Here is a 19470-nt window from a genome sequence, read left to right on the forward strand (position 1 = left end):
TCTTTAAATGTTTGGTGTAATTCACTGTGAAGTCATCTGGTCCTGGACTTTGTTTTGGGGGAGTTATTAATTCCATCTTCTTAGTAGCAATCAGTTTTTTCATATTTCTTCATTATTCAGTCATGGAATATTGTACTTTTCTAAGAATTTATCCATTTCTTCTAGGTTGTGTAATTTGTTGGCATATAATTGTTCACAATATTCTCTTATGATCCTTTGTATTTCTGTGGTGTCAGTTCCCTTTTCTCCTCTTTCACTTCTGATTTTATTTATTTGGGCTCTTTTTCTCTTGTAGAGTCTGGCTAAAAATTTATAAACTTTGTTTACCTTTTCATAGAGCCAATTCTTAGTTTCATCAATCTTTTCTACTTTAAGTCTCTATTTCACTTATTTCTGCTCTGATTCTTGTCATTTCTTTCCTTCTATCAACTCTGGACTTTGCTTATTCTTCTTTTTATAATTTAAATGTACACTTACATTGTCTATTTCAGATGTTTCTTTCTTCTTGAGGTAGGCCTGTTAGCTATTCACTTTATTCTTCCTAGAACTACTTTTGCTGCATCACCTGTGTTAACATTTTCATTTATCTCAATGTACTTATTTGATTTCTTAATCCATTTTCTCATTAACACACTGGTTGTTCAGTAGCATGTGGTTTAGTCTGTACATGTCTGTGTTTTCTCCAGTTTTCTTCCTGTAGTTGATTTCTAGTTTCATACCACTGAGGTTGGAAAGAATGCTTTACATGGTTTCAATCATCTTAAATTTAATGAGACTTGTTCTGTGGCCTAAAATGTGATCTATTCTAGAGAATGTTCCATGTTCCACTTGAAAGAATGTGTATTATGTTGCTTTTGGATGAAATGTTATATATATATATATATATATATATATATATACACACACACACACACACACACACACACACACACACACACACACGTATATAAAGTTATCTGGTCTGATGTGTCATTTCAGGCTAGTGCTTTCTTACTGGTTTTTCATCTAGATGATCTATCTGTTGATGTAAGTGGAGTGTTAAACTCCTTTACTATTATTGTCTTGCTGTCTGATCACCCTTTGTTTTGGTTAAAACCTGCCTTACATCTTTAGGTGCACATATGCTAAATTAAAAAATGTTTACAAATTATATATATATATATATATATATATATATATATTTGTCTTGTGTCTTTTTAGGGCCACACCCATGGCATATGAAGGTTCCCAGGCTAGGGGTTGAGTTGGAGCTGAAGCCACTGGCCTATGCCACAGCCACAGTAATGTGGGATCCAGGCCACGTCTGCAACCTATACCACAGCTCACAACAACACTGGATCCTCAACCCACTGAGTGAGGCCAGGGATCAAACCCATGTCCTCATGGATGCTAACTGCTGAACCATGATGGGCACTCCCAAATGTTATATCCTCCTGATAATAGTGTACCCTTTATCATTATGTAATGCCCTTCCTTGTCTTTTGTTACAATATTTAAGTTACAGTCTGATATGAGTATTGTTATCTCAGATTTTTTTCTTTTCCTTTTGCGTGAAATTTTTTTACTATCCCTTTACTTTTAGTCTCCATGTATCTTTAGATCTCAGCTGAGTCTTTTAAGGAAGTCTATAAAAGGGACTGGTTTCTTATTTGTTTATCAATCTTTGATTGGGGCATTTAGTAATTATTCAGAAATATATACTAGTTGCCATTTTGTTGATCTTCTGGTTGATTTTGTAGTTCTCTCTGCTCTTCTTCACTTAGTTTCTTCCCTTGTAGTTTGTTGGACTCCTTTAGTGTAATATTTGGATTTCTTCTCTGTATTTTTTTGTGTATTAATTTGAGATTTTTGACCTGTAATTTCCATGAGGTTCATAAGTACAAACCATTTCCTTTCAGCACTTTAAATATATCCTGCTACTCCCTTCTGGCCTGCATGTTTCTGCTGAAAAAACAGTTGATAATGTTATGGTTTGCTTTGCATGTGATTGTTTTTATCTTGCTGCCTTTAAGGTTCTCTCTTTATATTTAAATTTTGCCATTTTATGGGAAAAAGACAGTCTTTTCAGCAAATATTGCTGGAAAGCCTGAATAGCTACGTGCAAATCAGTGAAACTAGAACACACCCTCACACCATGCACGAAAATAAACTCAAAATGGCCGAAAGACTTAAATTTAAGACAAGACACCATCAAACTCCTGGGAGAGAACATAGGCAAAACATTCTCTGACATCAACTTTATGAATATTTTCTCAGGTCAGTCTCCCAAAGCAACAGAAATAAAAGCAAAAATAAACCAATGGGACCTAATCAAACTGACAAGCTTTTGCATAGCGAAGGAAACCAAAAAGAAACCAAAAAGACCACTTACAGAATGGGAGAAAATAGTTTCAAATGATGCAACTGACAAGGGCTTAATCTCTAAAATATACAAACAACTTATATAACTCAACAGCAAAAAAGCCAACAACCCAATTGAAAAATGGGAAAAAGACTTTAATAGACATTTCTCCAAAGAAGATATACAGATGCCCAACAAGCACATGAAAAAAATGTTCCACATCACTGATTATTAGAGAAATGCAAATCAAAACTACCATGAGATACCACTTCACACCAGTCAGAATGGCCATCATTAATAAGTTCACAAATAACAAATGCCAGAGGGGGTGTGGAGAAAAGAGAACTCTCCTGCACTGTTGGTGGGAATGGAAGCTGGTACAACCATTATGGAGAACAGCATGGAGGTACCTTAGAAAACTATACATAGAACTACCATATGACCTAGTAACCCCACTCTTGGGCACATATCTGGACAAAACTTTCCTTGAAAAAGACACATGCACCTGCACTGTTCACAATAGCCAAGACATGGAAACAACCCAAATGTCCATCAACAGATGATTGGATTAGGAAGATGTGGTGTATATACACAATGGAATGCTACTCAGCCATTAAAAAAAATAATAATGTCATTGGCAGCAGTGTGCATGAAACTAGAGACTCTCACACTGAATGAAGTTAAGTCAGAAAGAGAAAGACAAATACCATGTGATATCACTTATATCTGGAATCTAATATATGGCACAAATGAACCTTTCTACAGAAAAGAAACTCATGGATTTGGAGAATAGACCTGTGGTTGCCAAGGGGTTGGGGGGGGTAGGAATGGGATGGATTGGGAACTTGGGGTTAATAGATGCAGACTATTGCCTTTGGAATGGATAAGCAATGAGATCCTGCTGGGTAGCACTGGAAACTATGTCTAGTCACTTATGATGGAGCATGATAATGTGAGAAAAAGGATGTATACTTGTATGTGTAACTGGGTCACCATGCTGTGCAGTAGAAAATTGACAGAACACTGTAAACTAGCTATAATGAAAAAAAACATTATATAAAAATAAATTTGCCATTTTAACAGGTCTTGGTGTGGATCTCTTCGGGTTCATCTTGTTTGCTTTTCTCACCTTCCTGTACCTGGATGTCCATTTCCTTCTCCAGGTTAGGGAAGTTTTCAGCCATTATTTCTTCAAAGACATTTTCTGTCCCTTTCTCTCTCTCTCTCTCCTTTTGGGATCTCTATAATGCAAATATCATTATGCTTGATATTGTCCCAAAGGTCCCTTAAACTCTCATTAAAAAAAAATCTTTCTTCTTTGTGCTGTTCTGATTGGGTGATTTCCACTATTCTACCTTCTGGATCATTTATCCATTCTTCTGAGTCATTTAATCTGCTGTTGATTCCCTTTAGCATATTTTTTTTTATTTCAGTTATTGTACTTTTCAGTTGATTGGTTCTTTCTTATATCTTTTAAGTCTTTGTTGAAGTTCTCACTGAGTTCCTGCATTCTTTTCCTGAGTTCTATGAACATCTTCAAGAATGTTTCTTTGAACTTTTTATCATGTAAATTACTCTTCTGTTTCATTAGGGCTTTCTTCTGGGGTTTTATTTTGTTTTTTTGTTTGGAACACATTCCTCTGTCTCTTCATCTTATTTTATTTTTGTTTTTTATTTTTAAGAATAAGCCAAAATAGCTATCTCCCCTAGTCTTAAATGAGTGGATTTGTGTGAGAGCACCCCCTGTGTACACTGCTTGTACTTGGCAGCTCTGGTAAGCCAGCTGGAGCTACAGTGGATTTCGGCCAGGGACCATCCCCAAGGAGTGCTGTGCACAAGGCCACCTTATTGGAGCTGTTGGGGCTGGAGCAAGCATGGGCTGGGGCAGTCCCTGGGAAGCACTGCACCTAAGGCTGTCTTTCATAGCAGCTAAAGTTAGAGTGGGCCTGGGCCAGAAACAGTCCCTGGGGAGCACTGTTCTGAGGCACTGTGGTGGGACAACTAGGGCTGGTGCAGACCCTGGCTGGGGGCAGTCTTTGGGATATGTCACCTTTACATGATGTCTGAAGCTGGAGTGGGCACAGATCAGTAAAGTCCAAGGGGGACTCAAACAATGGAACTCAGAGACACCTGCAACCTTCAGAGGCCCCTAGAAGTTCTCTGTTTGGCAGGAGCTCTAGGGTTAATAAATGGGTCTCCTCCCCATATAGTCGAGGTGCCCTTTAAACTGTTATTTACTTTTTGCTGTGTCCCAGCGTGGCCAAGTCCGTGCCTGGGCTCCTGATCAATATTGCTCTCTACTCAAGGCACTGTGTTTGGGGGTGGCATTCCCATAGGTACTATGTCTCTGTATTTCCTACCAGTTTTTATATGTTCCTTCTATGTGCAGTAGTTGTTTAACCAGCCCTCAGGTCTTAAAGAAGAATTGCTTTATATGTAGGTATAGATTCAGTGTGTCTGTGGGTAGAGGTGAGCTCAGGGTCTTCCTTATGCCACTATCTTGGATTCCTCTTCAAATTTTCCTTTCCAAGTAAAATACTTGGTCTGATCCAATAATTCTGTGTCTAAAATGAATCAGATTCTTCTATGGAAAGAGAAATGTGTATTTTTATGTTTTAACAAAGTCTTGATTTAAAATAGAACTGAAAGCATTATATGGCTACCTTTAACTATTCCAACTTGAAAGAAACAGATTATCTGCTAGTTCACAGAAAAAAAAATTAATTCTCCTAAAGTGCTCTCCTTTGTCATTTATATATGCAAAAGTTATATTGTTAGATATAAATATACTCATTGTTGATATATCTTCCTGATTTATTGCTCACTTATTAGTACATAGTATCTTTTTGAGATTTCCTTAAGAGCTATTTTGTCCAGATAATGTAATTGATACTTTTCTATCATAAGAAATGCCAAGATTGATGCTAATTTTTATCTTCACAATAATAAATCCATCATTATTGTAAAGAATCATGTAAGTGCGTATTATACTTTTCAGATTGCTTTATCTTCTTCATTGTCAAATTCTTTGTGTGGAGTTTCAAAGAATCTTTCATAAATCTCAGTGATTTTAGCTTTTTAAATTTCTCTCATTGTTTTACATATAAATTTCTTGATTCAATCTTATGCTTTCTGGTGAAAAATGTATTTAAAATTATATTTTACAAATGTATATCAAGAATGTCAGTAAAAATGCTTTAATGTACTCTCCCGTAATTTGGGAATCCTCTGAATTATTGAGAAAGTGATTTCCATCCAATTTGGACTACGAGTAGTTAAATGTTGATAAAATATTTGATGAAATACAAATACAGAAAGAATTTAGATAGATTTGTAAAAGCTTATTTTCTTCATCAAAAATTGCTAATTGCTAATTGAACTAGCTCTGCCAGTCTTTATTGTTCACCAAGAAATCCAAACCTACCTCCTTGAACAAAAAGACATTCATACACTTCATTTTTTTTTTTTTTTTACTCTGGTTACCATTATTCAACTACAGCACTAATCCTACTTACTTCTTCATGACATAAAATATTAAACTTCCTTATTAACCACTATATAAATGTGTTTTACTCTCCTAGGTTTAATGAAACGATGGCATATATAACAATAATCTCTGAGTATGAATAAATAAATTAGAAAAATCTCTAATATTTCCAGTAAAACTGGAACTTTGGGAAGATGTGCTGTATTTAGCATAGCATAACAAAGACACCCTATATGGTTGCATCCATAGCCATATATGCAAAATAGTTTCAAAATAATATAAAATACAGAATAAAATATAAACTCCTTAACTTCCCAATTAAGACCTATGCTCATCTGTCATCTATTCAGCCAGCTTTGCTTCCACCACTGCCCTATTTGCATCCTATACTATAGACATTGAACTACTTGTTGGTCTTTAAATCACCTGTCCCATTTCATACCTCTGTGCCTTTGCAAATGCACTTCCCTTTGCCTTCACTGTCCTTTAAATGGACTCATTTTCTATCAGGTGAAATCTTATTCATCTTTCAAATCTCAGCTCAAAGCATTGCTCCATATGAAAATGTCCCTTATTATACCAAGAAGAAAAAAGAATGTTTTATAATCCCATTATTCTTTATACAAAGTCCACAGTATGCACAGTAAGTCCACAATTATCTCACTGTTTTAATAAGCATTAATTTTAATACAATGTATTTTTCATCATTATTCCCCATCACTTATTTCCTAGCATGGCACATATTTATTAATGTATAAACATTTGCTGAATGAGGTATTTAGGGTCTAGGCATTTAAAAGCCACAGGAAAATACACTCTGAACTCTACGTTTCTAGGGTTATATTTGGTTTTCCCTTAGTAGGACAAAGATTGGGCTTACAGAACTTTACAGATTGGTTGTGAAAATTCTCATCCATATCCTGCAAGATGCCCTGAAGTCCCACAGTGTCTGTGACTGTTCGTCCTCACTGACCTCTCTCTTCTCTGAACTGTGAACACATGAACCTCTAAAAGAGGCTTCAAAAGCCCAATTTCCCATGGAGAAAAACCTGGCAGTCATAGGGTGAGAGAATAAATCTCTATGAAGCTGCATCTTTACTTAAAATTAAAATACTACTCTCTTTTGTAGGCTGAAAAAAAGTGGAGACAGGTAGCTATTTCAAATGTTGCATAAATCTGATGATAGTAGTTTTGCTCACTTGCCACCTGGTCTGTCTTTTGTCCTCTGCTGAAAGATCAGAAGATGAAGTGGGCCCTGGCAAGGTCAGTCTGCAGAAGGACAAGCTATTTAAACCTGGGGAAAGTAATGAGATGTACTAAAACACACAGAAGTAAAAGTGCATGTGTGTATGGGTGTCTGTGTGGAAGTAGATTTAAATTTTTTTTTTCCAGTTTTCATGTACTTTGGTGGCATTATTTTTGGAATAAAACAGACATAAGTTTGCATTGTGAGTCAACCATATATTTGCCGCTTTAGCATGAGTAAATTTAGGTTAAACTCTTTAAGTTTCAATTTTCTCAACTCTAAAAATACATTCTTTTCTCATTTCTAAGATATCTACAAGAGTGGACACACACACAGAGTGCCCTGGGTTGTGAACATACACAGTAGTCTATAGATGCTCACTGTCTTAAAATGCATACAGTAAGTATAAGAGAAATAATTTGACCCTCTCCAAAGAAATTCAGCATGACTGATTTACTTACTATGGACTGCAGTGGGGAATGAGGCTAGAACCCATCATTTGGTCTTTCCATCTTCCCACCCCAAAGGGCCTCCAAGGAAATGAACAAAGTGCTAGTCTAATGCCCTGCATTTCAATTGAGAAAACAGACTCAAGTGGACTGTGTTGCCACAAATCACATAGAGCCAGAACTAAACCTGAGACTTCTGACTTTTATCACAACACCCATTCCACTGAAGACCAGAGGAACTCATATTTTGTTGCATGATTTGCTCCCCTTTGCCCCCAGATCCTCTCCCCAATTTCTTCTGCCCATGCTTTCTTCTGGGTAGAGGAGAGATTAACTTTATGGACTGCTTCAAAAGGCTCCCTTAGCTCCTGGCTTTTAGGTGGGTTCAGTCAATGAGGAGCACCGGCTGGAGGCAGAAGAGGGGAAGGATAACGTGGTTGGGATGGTCCTTATCTGGCTGACACTCTGTGGAGCTACCAACGGTGGGCTGCTTCCCTGTTAGGTGACGCTCTCCATTGGGCTGTTCTCTCTGGCTTCTGATGACTGCTCCTACCCCTTCCTCCTTCGGACTAGGGGTGAAAAAGCCCCCTATTAGCCCCAGTGCCAGGATACTGCAGTATCCCTTCTGCTTTCTCTCCACCCTCTGCAAAGAGTCCCTTTATCAAACCTTCTTTAAGTTACACAACTTGAATGTGCCAGTGATTTCCTTTTGGGACCATAACTAATACACTGGGGAGCTTTTAAGAAGTTAAGATGCCTGGGGGCTTCCCCAAACTCCCCCAGGTGATTCTAGCTAATAGCTGGGGTTGAAAACTTCTACACTAATTTGTGATGGTGATTTTCTTGTTATTGCTTTTGCTGATCACTAATACACACATACACACACATACACACATTCATAGAATGACAGAACCTTCACCAAAGTGAGGAAATCACTTTGGGCTGAGCTGACTAGATTCTGGTGATACACGTTTTTTAAAAGCTACCCGTCAGGCTCATGTATGGATTGATAAATGTGCAAACACTTAGAATCCAGCAGCCTTGTAAACACATTCAAAATATTTACTTTCATGCTATTCCTTTCTTCTTCTTCTAACACCCAAATGTCAATTTTAATGGAAGCCACATCTCTCTATATTGATTGGTTCATCTTGATTTTATTAAGGTTCGGTTTGGCTGCCCAGGAAGCTTTTCTAGTGTTTGAAACATTTATAAAAATGTATTTGGGAGGGGTAGGGAGGGAGATGAGGTAGGCGGGAGCAAAGAAAAAAATACCACAGTTTGCCTAAAGTAAAGCACATTTTGTTGCCAAGATTCCATTAATTCAATAAATAAAAATACAAGTAAGCTCCAACTTCAACAAGCTCAAGTTTCCCTCCTGGCTGTGAAACCACAGCACCCCAATGGCTTCTAAATGTGTCAACACATGACCTTCCCATCCCAAACTCACCCGTGGGGAGAACATGATTTATGAGGTTGTCTGACCATCCCTGAAAAGGTTTTAAATATTTTACTTTTATAATAAGTGTACTCCTTCATTCAGTGGTAAATGGCTGTGGGTTCTTAGAGAAAAGGGTAAGTTTCTGGGGAAAAAAAAAAAAAGACCTAAACTTGGAAGAGATCTGCAAACAGCTCTGCGGCACCTTATGGTGTGTGAGCTAATTACTTGCCCTAAGTTGCCTAGTAAACCGTCTTTGTTTAGGAAGGTTAAGTTTCATCTCTGTTCCAAAAACTCAGAGCCAGACAGGGAAGGGAAAAAATGATGGTGTCTGTGGTGAGCCTGGCAATGCTGCCTGCCGGCTGGTTATTTGGAAAGGTCTGGGAAGATGTGTTATGAGGCATGGTAATGTGTGTCATTTTTCATGACTAAAGTCAAAGGATTTAGCAGGTTAAGCCTAAGGACTTGGATTTGGCAGTGGAAAATACCAAATAATGTGTGAGCTTTGCATCCCAGCAGTGCCTGGGCTCTCCTACCATCTGAGACGGAGGAAGAGGACGCTATTGTTCGGACTGCCAAATGCAACAGAGTTAGAAGATGAGAAATTTGGCTCACTCAACTTTAAAGTCATTTTTATATAGAAAAAAAGTGAGTTTGGGTTGTAAGAGAAGTCTTTCAGTTGAGAAGCTGTTAATGGAGAACATGAATGTTCCTTGAAAAGAATATGTCAGAATGGTAGCAGTCTCTTATGCTGAGAAATAGAAAGTGACCTTAAAAGACAGAGAATATGCAGAACCTTTCTCTCAAAGTTTTCTTTTTGTTCTGGTTTCTCAGAAACATGTGTTCAAAGGAGAACTGAGCACGTACCTAAACCCTCCTAGCCAAGGATCCTTAGCTCCAAGCAATGGAAACTCACTTGAATTCATGTAGGACCAAAAAAAAAGCAACATTTTTATAAGGACACAGGAGTATCTCATGGAACTCAACAGGCCAAATGGAGATCAACCATAGGAGAGGCCAGAACAGGAGCCAGAAAACCAAGAAGAGCCATGTCACCTGCTCCATCAGTCCACCTGTCTGCCTTCTTGGTCTCCAGCTTTTCTTCTCACTCCATTCTGCTTCTTTCATCTTATCCTGCAAACTGGATTTCTCTCCTTATTCAGGTCCAAGGCTGAAGAGGACCATTCCACAGCGATGTGTTCCATTCCAAGACCACTTGGCTCAAGTGACCAGCCAAGACCATGAATTAGCTATTCCTTGGAGAGTGTTTAAGTAATTTTCATGTCGTATTAACTCACTTAATCCTCCTATTCAATCTATAAGGTTTAGCCCCATTTTACAGATAACAACATTGAGGCAGAGAAATTAAATGACTTGCCCAAATTTACATAACAAATGAGTAGTAGAGTTTCAAATCCAGGCAGCTTAGCTCCAGACTCTCTTAACCATGGCTGTTCTGCTCCCTGAGTCCCAATGCCATCCCCAGAAGAGAGAATGTGGTTGGCCTCTCTTGGATTGGGTGGGCATTCCACTCCAATCAGCCCTGGCCAGGGGGTGATGGGTGAACCTCAGCCGGACCACATGGCATAAGAAGAATTACAAGGCCTGTCTCAGAGCTGGTAAGGAATCAGTTTTCACAGACTGGGGATTGGGGATTGGACAGATACCCCAAAGTCTTCCACTTGCCTCTGTTAGGATGCTTATGTTCTCTGAGCGAAGTCATGGGGTATATAGCAATGCAGAATTAAAGGTCATTAAGATATGTCAAGCACAGAGGATCTTCATGGATGTGATTATTTTCAAAAAGGCAACCCTATATGTGACTGGTTATTTCACTTTTTTTCTAGAATTCTCTAGAGATGGAGATTTTAAATTCCCTGCATGGCATTTCAGCCAGGCTCCTGCAGTATGGGAGTTCTTCTCCTAGTCTAACCTAAATGCCCCAAATGGCAGCTGAAACTGATTTGTGTTGCTTTCAGGGTAAACTGCACACAAAAGGAACATGTGAGGATATTCTGAAGTAATCTGTTTTTTGGCTGAGTATCACACTGACTTAATTAGAAAATTTTATCAAAAGGCAAACAGCAAGGGCATAAAAAAATTGTGGAATTATGTGTCTGGAAATAGTTTCATTAATTTATGTTTTATATACATAAATAAGTACATAAGTGAGGAAAGCATTCCAAATCTGGGAGAACACTGGCTCCGTAACAGAAATGATGGGGAAGATAAAACTGTGAACTAAGAAACAGGCAATTTGGGGTACATATTTCTGACCCTCACGCCATAAATACCCTAATGCATGAGGCACTGGCCCATGTGGAAAGTCTGATGCATTCAACACTTTCCTAATACAGAATTCCACTGAATGTATATAATATTCTACCACAGCAAATGAACGAAGTAAAAAGAAAAATAAAACAAGATATGCTCATTTTATTCTAAATTATCCAAAGATGTTTTTAGCTTACTCTCTCCTTCCCAGACTTTCTCAACTTTTGCTTCTAATAATCTTTGCACCTTTTGCAGGCCCTTGAACATCTGAGACGTCCTCATCTCTCTTCAACTGTGGCCAAAGGATTAGCTGATGGTTTGTCCCCACTCCCTACACACACACACACACACACACACACACACACACACACACTTCTTGGGTCTATGCCTTACCATCTTCCATGCAATTTGGTTCAGGTCTATTCCACTCCAGGCTCCACATATAACAATAAGCAGCCTCCTAGTCTCTCTAGACCTTGTTTCCACTCTCAGAAAACAATAATGGAAGTCAGATACCAAAGGCAGCACTTCCACCATGTCTCTTTATCATGGCCTCTCACTATTCTGCAGAACAGTGGAAGTTGCAAGCCGGCACTGATCAGCCCTCTGTGACTTCTCAAAGTTCCCAGTTTACCAGGGATGTTCAAATGGACATGCTAAGAACCAAGCTCCTCTTCTAAAAATCTTCAATCACTGATAGTCCCACAAAGTGCAGACAAGAAAAAATAAAGTAACACTTTTCTCTATGTGAGTTGTCAACACACAATCTCTCATTTCAGAATCAAACTGCTCTATCGCATAGGGAACTACATCCAATCATGTGTGATGAAACATGATGGAAGATATTCTGAGAAAAGGAATGTATATATAACTGGGTCCCTTTTCTGTACAGCAGAAATTGATAGAACATTCTAAAATAACTATAATTTTTAAAAAATACCCAATTGCTAAACAAACAAAAAACTCAAAAACCCAATAGCACCTCTCTGAGATATGGATTATTTTTGTCTCAATTTGACAGATAAGGAATCTGAGATCTTTTGATTCCAGATCCATTTTACTCCATATCTCCTGGAATTAAAACCTGTTTTATAGGCACCAAAGCCTTGGTCAAGTGCTCTAGTGACCAGGCTAGAATATTTTACTAGTAGAGATGGCTGCACAGGTACATGCTACAAATATTTGATTCATTTATGCAACAAATACTTAAGTGAGTTCATATGCCAGCCACTGAGCTAGGACATAGGATACTTATATCCTTCCTTCTATATTCCTGGAAGTATTTATTGAAGACCTTGCCAGCAAGCGAGGACTGAGAATTTCAAGGTTACTGAGCTAAAGGCCACAGCCAGCCCCTGAGAGGGCAGGGTCCGGGGCCTGACCATGCAATCCTGCCCAAGGACGCCCATGGAGTTACATGCTGCCACCATTTCTTCTGGTATCTCCTTCGCTGATCCCTTCACCACTAGGTTCTCTACTAGGCAATGTCTCTCCCCCAACATGTCCTTCACCTGCTTTTCTGACTCTGACTAATGTTCAGTGTCCTCCCTGCCCCTGTTCCCTTTCATTATGAAGAAAAAGCTCCTAGAACCAGTCAATCTAGAAGCTCTCCTCTTCTAGGATTTTTTTTTTTTTCCACAAAGCACAATGCCTAGAGGGGGCAGTATTTAGTTCCTATGAATTCTTACTAGTTTGATTTTCAGATATTCCTTGATCAAAATAGGAGGGTTTACCCACAAGATGATTTTTGGCTGAAGGAGGCCTTCCTGGGGCGGCTCAAGGTACCAGAGTCCAAACCATTCTGCCTACTCACAAGGCCAACTCTGAAGGAAAGTCTGAGTGTGTTTCAAACAAAGAAGGACCTGGGACTCAAATGACCCGAGCTGTCTGCAAGATAGACTCTTGGGATAAACCTTAATCTATCTCCAGTCCCAAATTCTCTAGCATCAGTGGAGAAGCACTTCTCCTTGAGATTTAGAAGGCTTTCTGAACACAATGGCCTTGACTTTCATTTCACTGGACACAGCAGTATAGTGTAGAAGGGCTTTGGCTGCACAGCTGGTGCCATCCTGCAGGCATGGATGGTGACTTTGGAAAAGGCACACTCTCTGGAATGTGGGGAAAGACCCTATGAAGGAGGTGTCATCCAGGCCAGCTGTGTGGAGTGGTGGGTGCAGTGTGCCAGGATGGAGAGTGAAGAGATCTGGCTTTCTGTTCCTGCTCTATCCATTCTGGTTCTGACCTTCCCAAGGCATTTCTCCTCTTTGTGTTTCAAGTTGCTCATCTGGGGCTGGAGTATCCCAAACCTTTAAGTTTTCTTGCAAACTCTTAGATTCTGGGATTCCTTGGATTTTGCTCTTAATCCAGTCTTTATGACTCTAGTTTCACCAGAAACTCTTTGTGAGGAACAAGGCCCAGCTGTGGGAGGCATCAGTGAGAGACATCAAGCCAAACTGAAGCGGCAGGCAGCAGAAAAGAACCATGAACTGTGGCCCACTGGGCTCACAATTCTCATTTTTTTAGGGGTCTGGCAGGTAGTAGGTAACATGGTCTATGCTAGATCGATGGCAAAGGGAAATTGTGAAACGCACTGTAAACTGGAGAGGGCATGCCCCACCTAAAGGCACAGACAGTCATGTCTTTTAAGCACAGCAGCTGTCAAACAGAACAAATCTGTGAGATGGCTTATACCCAAGGGGCAGCAAGTTTGAGACCCCACGCCATCTCCAGAATTAGAGAAAATATGTTTCCTGAAGGCAGCCAACTTGTCTGTCACCAGATAAGACATCTTTCTTTTCAGAAAATCAGGTTAGTGGATTCTGTTTCAATTGGATGCTTCCCATGGAATCCAAAAGCAGAGACAAACAGGATGGACTGGGCAGGAAGGAGCCTAAAGACTTACTGCCCATCTGAATCAGACTGGGCCCCGAGCATCAGGCCCAGAGCTGGTTCCGTTGTTAAGTGGAAAATCTTGTCTGCAGCCCAAATGGTCCCTGATTGCCTTCTGAGCTGAGCAGGCTCTGGGAGCGAGGCAGAGTCAAATTTAAGTGTGGCTTTTCAGACAAGAGAACAGCAGGCCAGAAAGGGAGACTTCTTGCTAAGCCCCATTAGCGTTTCAATAGAGCTTAAAGCAACGGTTCTCTTTGAAAATGCTTTATTCATAATTGACCAATTGTCATTAGATATAGTTACACTCTGCGGCATCTTATTAGAAGGAGCTTGTTTGAAGCCCCCTCCCCAAGCATTCACAGTAAATTCCTAACAGATGATGTCATAACAGGCCGTTACAATCCAGAACATGTAGATACCATTAAAGCAATGTGTGTGCCTTTTTGGTACTGAAACATCTAACTTTATTATGAAGCTTGCTATAAAGTCTGCTATGATGTATTTAATAATATTAAAGCGTTTATTCTTTAATATTGAAGTCACACTGCCCCTGTGATGCCTGTTATTCCTGCCACAAACGAGAATTGCCAAATCTATCAGCTCAGCTTTTAAATACTTCCTTAAGAGATTTCTTTCTTTCTTCTTTCCTCGTCTTCATTACTTTTTTTTTTTTTGCTATGAAAAAGCAGATGTTCTAAAGCTACAAGTAACTGAAAACCAGCAATATATGCTCAAAGGCTGAAACCTAATATTTATGATAAGCTGATCCAATGAGAAATGTCTCCCCAGTGACCCTGGTCATGAAGTGGGAACCCGTGTGGTCACTGGTCCTGGTGAGACAGTTGTCATTTATCAAGATCCGGGTACTGTGATTCTCAATTAGGGATTTTCCTGACATCAGCAACTCTCCACCTACTTGATACAAAAAGCAAAATAAATATGAAATCCATCCTTACTGCATCACATTCCATTGGCTTTACAATTGCCATATAAGGCAGTTATTATGGATTCCATAATTTATGTAAGGAGATTGGGGCTTTGGGGTGGCAGTAACTCTACTTTTTGTCTTTATCACTATAACAAACATTAAATTTTCTAATAAGTCCTTCCAGTAGAAATCACTGTTATAAATATGTATTTCTAATTGCTAAAGAGAGTTAGAGATATTTATAGCCAGACCAACAACAAAAATAAGAGAAAGACTGGTATTCCCTAGAAGAAACCATAAAATTCAGACTGTGGCAGGGACTGGACTAACTGTGGTACCGGATTGCTAACCTTGGACTTCTGGGGAACATGTGCATATCGGGGAGAAATTCGAGCCTCCCCCGAGAGCTTCTGGTCCAAACATGTTCTGCATATTCCATCACCTGCAGATTAATCTGATATAACAAGGCCCTCTTTCAAAATGCAAACATTTCTTAGAAGGGTTAAGCCCGGGGATGATTATTTTTTGGTACACCTCCTCCTTACTATAGTCATCTTGAGAAGATTCTCTTTAATTCGATCTACCAAATATTTCAGTGAGTACCTATCAGGTATAAAATAGAGCACTGTGTCCATTATTGTCCAAATCCTCTTATTGGCTCCTCAGAGGAGATACTGTGCAGGTTTCTAACAAGAAGTTTCTTCATGTACCTCCCCTGAAAGGCTCCTGCTCCTCCTTGTCCTCTGGAACCCTCTGGGGTCTTTATTGTTCCCAGCGAGGCACTGGATATTCAATTTTTTCCCAAGCCTGCCCTCTTCATCTGGAATTTCTTAATCCCATGGCTCTATATGCCTACTCTCACTCTTCTCGAACCCTATTTGGGCCCGAGCCCTGGGCTTCCACTTGCCAAGAGGAAATGCTTCCAGCTGCTCAGATGGAAAAGACAATTTCTATACATCCAGCACTACTCGGCCTGCAGGTTATTATTGAAGGGAGAACTTATTTTCCTCTCCAGAAAGTCCATGAGTAAGATTCCAGAAAGACTCGCCCCTGTGGTTTTCCTCTCACCCCTCACTGTTGACCACCCCTGACCTCACCCCCAAAGGAGTGGTAAACTGACTGATTGTGAGTTGGGAAGAAAAAGTGGGTATACAGGGCTCAGGGATCGCTTCTTTTGCTGGACTCACCTGTTTGCAGGAGGATGTATCTGTGTGGGGCCATAATAGGGGATCTGCACCTGGACATGAGACCTGTAATTTATAAGAGGAGGTTAGATTGAATTCGGCAGTGTTAGCAAAGCCCACTGGGTCTCACACCTAAGCCACATTTTTCAATACACTTAGAATCAGCAAAAAGCTGATGTTTAGATCTCTATGTGTCCAACCTCTGCCCACCTCTCATCTGTTCTGAATACTGCAAAGAGGAGGGCCATTTTTCTTCGGGTTCCCTAAAAGCTAGCACTTTTACACCTCCCATGCTATAGAGGGTACCAACTGCATCTTGTGCTCCAGGTCTGTCTCCTGTAGCATTTATGTGGAGACACATTCCTCAAAAAACAGACGCAGGATAATTGCACGGGCTGTTGTGGAACTCCTTCCAGGTACACTGCCATCCAATCCCATTCCTCATGCAGAAAAGCTTCTTCACGGACACAAGTAGGCAAAGGGACTTGATTAAATCCTTATTAGGGGGAGCTCCTATTGTGGCTCAGCAGGTTAAGGACCTGATATCTCTGTGAGGATGCAGTTTTGATTCCTTGCCTCACTCAGTAGGTTAAGGATCCAGCATTGCTGCAAGCAGTGGTGTAGGTTGCAGATGAGGATCAGAACCAGTGCTGGCATGGCTGTGGCACAGGCTGGCAGCTGCTGCTCTGATTTGACCCCTACTCTGGGAACTTTCATATGCCATAGGTGTGTCTGTACAAAGAAGAAAAAAATTAAATCCTTACTAGTGAAATGTTAGGGAAGTAAAACTATATTCCCCTCCTCAGAGTGTTTGCAGTGACTGTGATGGAGGATCACACGAGGAAGCAAGTGGCCAGAGCAACGAGTCATCGCGGTGGGATTTCCAGTCTCTCAGCGCCAGATATTTGAGAATAAATCTAATCACCTCACTCTAAGGATGGAAAGCTTAAATGCTTACAGATACCAGGCAGGGAACAGAAATGACTGAAGCTTCTGAGCATAAGAAAACCACCAGCTCAGTTAGGATGATTATCGGCAACTGGTATTTAGCTTTGACATTAAGAAACTGCAGCCCTAAGAAGACAAAAAAAAAAAGGAGTTCCCGTCGTGGTGCAGTGGTTAATGAACCCGACTAGGAACCATGAGGTTTCGGGTTCAGTCCCTGTCCTTGCTCAGTGGGTTAACGATCCGGCGTTGCCGTGAGCTGTGGTGTAGGTTGCAGACGCAGCTCGGATCCCGCGTTGCTGTGGCTCTGGCGTAGGCCAGTGGCTACAGCTCCAATTTGACCCCTAGCCTGGGAACCTCCATATGCCTCGGGAGCGGCCCAAGAAATAGCAACAACAACAACAACAACGACAACAACAAAAGACAAAAAGACAAAAAAGAAAAGAAGAAACTGCAGCCCTATTCACAATAGCCAAGACATGAAAACAACCTAAATATCCATCAACAGATGACTGGATTAGGAAGATGTGGTACATACAAACAATGGAATACTACTCATCTATAAAAAAGAACAAAACAATGCCATTTGCAGCAACATGAATGCAACTAGAGACTCTCATACTGAGTGAAGTAAGTTAGAAAGAGAAAGACAAATACCATATGATATCACTTTACATGTGGAATCTAAAATATGGCAGAGATGAACCTATCTACAAAACAGAAACAGACTCACAGACATAGAGAACAGACTTGTGGTTGCCAAGGGGAGGGCGGAGGAAGTGGGATGGATGGTGAGTTTGGGGTTGGTACATGCAAACTATTGCATTTAGAATGGATAAGCAGTGAGGTCCTACTGAATAGCACAGGGAACTATATCCAGTCTCTTGAGATAGAACACGCTGGAAGACAATAGGATAAAAAAACATGTGTGTGTGTGGGGGGGTCACTATGCTGTACAACAGAAATTGACATAACAATTAAAAAATAAAACTAAAAAAAAAAAAGAAATAATACAGAGGGGAAAGGGGAAGGGACTCGGGCAAGCCAGACAATATGGACAACAAATAGCTTCAGTCAGTGTACAGCAAAAGGATTTATTTAAATTCTTTATTTAAAAGAGGCAGTCTCTGCTCAGTGCCAAAATATTGTCACCGTGCAGAATGTAGTTAATGAATAGTTTGCATTTTCAAGAGAAACAAGGCATAAATGTGGATTTTTATGTAAAAATGCACCTTCCTTCAAAGTTAGCAATGAATTCATTAAGAGAACAAGATCACACAACAACAAGAACACCCCCATCCTCTCCCCACCATGCGTACTGACTCTGACTGCTTAGGAGGCATGAAATGGTCCTCAGGCCCAAGCCGGCCTGGGGTGTTCTTTGTCCCCTCTGGCCATCACTGAGTCTGACCTTCCCCGACCCCTCCCTTCCCTCCTATGCGTTAGTTCAACGCTGGCATTTCTACGTCTCATTTTAAAACCACCATGAAAACCTTCAAGGAGGTGGGTGTAGACTCGTTTTCAATAGAATGAACTCCAGCCAGCCTAAAAAGGCTTGTTTTGCAGCCATGAACAGCAGCTACCACCACCTTGCATGTATGCTGTAACTGCCGCCTTCTGATGTTACTTTTTTTTTTTTACAAGTTGAATTATACCAGAGGGAAGAAATGATGGCATTATTACAAAATTCAGGCTTTTTCAAAGCACACAATTTTCCACCATGGACTCTAACATCTTTAAAGACCTAAAACACCTGAAAAAATCTAAAATTTAAATTACAGCCTTTATCAGCATTCATGGTGTCTCTCTCTCTCTTTAGCCTCCCTCAGGATTTCACCTTGAAACTTAGCAACTTTATCCCCCTTACAACAACTCACTCCTCTAAGACAAGACGGGTTCAAAAACTTGGTCCAACTGAACCTTTAGAAGGTTAATCTTTACAAACCAACATTTAAAAAGGCAAATTCGGAGCTCCTGTCCTGGCTCAGTGGAAACAAATCCAACTGGAACCATGAGGTTGCAGGTTCGATCCCTGGCCTCCATCAGTAGGTTAAGGGTTAAGGATCTGGCATTGCTGTGGTTGTGGTGTAGGCCTACAGCTGCAGCTGTGATTGGACTCCTAGCCTGGGAACCTCCATATGCCACAGGTGTGGCTCTAAAAAGACAAAAGACATACATACATACATACATACATAAATTTTTACAAAGGCAAATTCCTCCACAACACTGGGTACCTGATGACAAGTCCCTCGAGGTTTTCTTGAGATAATCTCTAGGAAACGTGGTTGC

This window comes from Phacochoerus africanus, chromosome 5, assembly GCF_016906955.1.
Source record: "Phacochoerus africanus isolate WHEZ1 chromosome 5, ROS_Pafr_v1, whole genome shotgun sequence".
In the NCBI taxonomy this organism is placed as follows: Eukaryota; Metazoa; Chordata; class Mammalia; order Artiodactyla; family Suidae; genus Phacochoerus; species Phacochoerus africanus.